This window comes from Cebus imitator, unplaced genomic scaffold, assembly GCF_001604975.1.
Source record: "Cebus imitator isolate Cc_AM_T3 unplaced genomic scaffold, Cebus_imitator-1.0 Scaffold593, whole genome shotgun sequence".
Lineage (NCBI taxonomy): Eukaryota > Metazoa > Chordata > Mammalia > Primates > Cebidae > Cebus > Cebus imitator.
In genome coordinates this window covers 333,876-337,890 of record NW_016107908.1, presented here as the reverse complement: position 1 = coordinate 337,890, position 4,015 = coordinate 333,876, and positions in this window count along the sequence as shown.

Genomic DNA, 4,015 nt, shown 5'->3' with positions numbered 1-4,015 from the left:
CCATTATGTTGGTTGTCATTTTACTCTCTTGTTCTTTTCATATACAAAAATTTTTAATTTTAATGAAGTCTAATTTGTCTAATTTTTCTTTTGTTTCCTGTGCTTTTGGTATAATATTTGGTCACACATTTTTATATCTGTGCATACTTTATACCCAAGCCATTCTCTGTCTTTGAAGTTACTTGAAGCAATTAAGTTCTAGAAATAAACAAAGGGACACTTGACCATCTCTGTCTTAAATTCAGTGACCTGTACACAAACCCTTTCTCTTTATCTCAAACTCTTATAAGTAATTATTAAGCAGCTGTTAGTAAGTAGGTGAGAAATGTGGTAATTTCAAGTAGATAAGCAATTCCCTCTGAGGTTTACTGCATAAGGACATAGCATATGAAAAGAACATCTATACTGTCCACTGGTATACCTTCATAGCCCTATGAAAAATTAAATTTCTGGATGCCATTGCAACATGGGATTCTCCTGGTGAAGATGTATAAATGGGTAATGTGTAAAGTGACCATTTTTAAAATGTCACCCCCATAAAATGATATGTTAAAGTTCCTGGTTTACAATTAAAATTAATATAACTAATTAACTTTAAAAATTTCTGCTTTGCCAACAGCATCTGGGTAACAGGAAGGTACATATTGATTAAAAAGGCAATCAGAAAAAAACATACTATTTTTCTTGTCAAATAATGAGAGGAATAAATGAATAGCGTTCATTAATCTAAATTTCTTTTACGTGCATCCTAGAATGCCAATGTATTAATTTACAATGAGAAATGTTAATTATACAATGAAGTAGATTGCTAATCTTTCCTGGTAGAAGAGCTTCAAAGACTAGTCAAATAATAACCAGATTTGGAATTTATAAAATCAGAGACAAATTAATTACTTGACCCTAAAGGTTTAGCTCAACAAATCTTGGTAGTGTTTTTCATCCTTTCCACTCTATGGATGTATTTGTAAGACCCAAAAGATATTTATATATAAAGAGCTGTAAAATATTTTTATAGATATCACCATGTATTATTGAAAAGAAAAGAAAATGCTCTGTTTTAATATTCTTTACTAGTGGATGCCAGCACTAATCACTTGACCTCTTATAGGTCTCTATCAGTTTTCACAAACCTAAAATTGGTGTAAAAGTTTTATTCACAGTTTTCCTCTGTATTAGTCAGTTCTCACATTGCTATAAAGAAATACCTGAGACTGGGTAATTTATAAAAGACAGAATTTTAATTGGCTCGTGGTTCTGCAGGCTATATAGAAAGTATAGTATCTTCTACTTCTTGGAGGCCTCAGGGAGCTTTCACTCATGGCAGAAGGCAAAGCAGGAATAAATGTCTTACATGGCAGAAACAGGACTGAGAGAGATGGGGGAGGGGCTACACTACACACTTTGAAATAACCAGCTCTCATAAAAACTGTATCATTAGAACAGCATTAGCAGAATGGCACCAAACCACTCATGAGAAACCACCTCCATGATCCAGTCACTTCCTACCAGGTCCCACCTCCAACACTGGGGATTATAATTTGACACAAGATTTGGGCAGAGACACATATATAAATCATGTCAACATCTCTCAATTTACCCAAACCATCAAGCTCACATAGCATAAAGACATTTTAGAGATGTTCTCCAAAGACTTCTGCAGGAAATTGCCATAGAACATACCATCTCTAAGGATGAATCAACTGTGGCTAGTTTGGTACACATAATTCTTATTGTTCTTTGTGTTCTAGAGAAAACTTAGTACATATTTGAAATGAAGAGAATCTTCTCAAATTCCAATAGATGCCAAGCTCATTCTTTCATTTGCCATTTGATATATTATATATATATGTGTGTGTGTATGTATATATATATATATACACACATATATATACACATATATATGTACACACACACACACACACATATATATATACACACATATATATATGTGTATATATATATATATATGGGCAAGGCTTTATATTATAGAATCCTACTGTAGGGTGCCTTATATTTTGCATTCAAAGATAAAATACAATTCTAAGATAGATTTTTAATGTGATAAATTAAAAATGCAAAGGATAGTCTACCTTGGAAGGTAAAATATGCACTTCAACGGTGGGCATTTGGGCGTTATAAAAAAAATCTAACCAACTGCTTTAAAGACCATTTTCAAATGAGCACATCTGTATTTTATCAAGTGAACTTATGTACACTTCAAGACACATTATGAATATTTTATAGTGATAGGTAGAGTAGGAAGGGATAGTGTATTAATCAAGAATATATTATCATCTAAATGCCTCTAGGACAGGCTACATAACATAGTCCTTGCATATTATATGCTGAAAGCTGTTGATTATATTATATTATATACTTCTGCCAATGAATTCTTCAGTGCATAAAAAATGCTATAAAGATTACTGAGAATCAAAATTATCTGTAAGCTGTCTGCCCATTCCAATTGAGTGTTTTTTTAATTCTACTTACTTTTTTATATATTATGAGCTGATAGCTCTACAATCTAAGTGACTTACCACCTATTCATGTCTGACAATCTTAATATCAAAGTAATAAATGCATCCAGTATGAAAGATGATTGTGTAATAAGATTTATTCAACATTGTTTTGATAGGATATTTTGCTCCCATTATGTCCAAAGTCTAATTTTTAAAAACAAGTATGTTGTAAGTCGCCCCTTACATTTTTTAAAGTAACAAAATAATATTAGACAAGCTCTATGGATCTGACCTAAAAACAATATACAATATCACTTCAAGAATGAGAGTTTGGAAAGTGACCTTTTATGATAAGCATAGATGATCTTTTATGATAAACACAAATGACCAAAAATAAAGATTTAAAGGTCTCTTTAAATCTTCAGATTGTAATGTCACATATTATGTATTTGGGGTTAAGGCAATCTTTATTTAAAATAACCCATTGGGCCGGGCGCGGTGGCTCACGCCTTTAATCCCAGCACTTTGGGAGGCCGAGGTTGGCGGATCACGAGGTCAAGAGATAGAGACCATTCTGGACAACACGGTGAAACCTCATCTCTACTAAAAATACAAAAATTAGCTGGGCGTGGTGGTGCGCGCCTGTATCCCGGCTACTCGGGAGGCTTAGGCAGGAGAATTGCTTGAACCCAGGAGGCGGAGATTGCAATGAGCCGAGATCGCGCCACTGCACTCCAGCCTGGCACCTGGCAACGGAGCAACACTCTTGTCTCCAAAAGAAAAAAAAAGAAAAGAAAAATGATCCATTGGTCTCAGACGGGACATTCAAGCATAATCCCTCAGCACATTTATTCATATTATTAGAGATGTGGAAAACAAAACAAACAAACAAACAAACAAAAACTCCATCAAGATTGGGATTTGGAGAAAAAAGAAATCAACTTTCTCACAACTGTGTAACTTCTTTTCTCTCTTCTCCATGGGTTATCATGGCTTTTATATAAAAACTTAAGAAGAAATTTATTCTGTTATCAGTAGTATGAAATACCAAGTGTTTAACATTATTTGGTTTGGTCCTTATATTTCAGAAAAAAAAAAAAATTCTAGTAACCTGAGATGACACTGTTAATGTTTCTTTTCCAAAATAACTGTGTGATCTAGGGGTTATCTTACTTTCTTTTGCCCACTATTGAATACAGATGCAACTAAAATGCAAAAATTATAGGAGGACCACAAACTGAGTCTGTGAAAGGGAGGTGACTTGGTGTTCTGGGTGAAAATATAATCTACCTGCTTATTTTTCTTTGTGCCTTTCAGGTTCAATAAGCCAGTATGAACTGTTGTTCTCTTAGGATAACACAGTATTATTCTGTATAGTGTTTATCAGATAATCAGAAATAGAAAATGTTTCTGAGATAGCTATTACAAACATAAAGATGTTGTAGATTGGAAGAAAATCAGAAGCAAGAAAAGACATTCAAGGTTAGATTTTCAATTGAAATAGCTGTAGCTATCCATAACATGAGAATTCAAATGTCAGTATTATTTGACCTAGT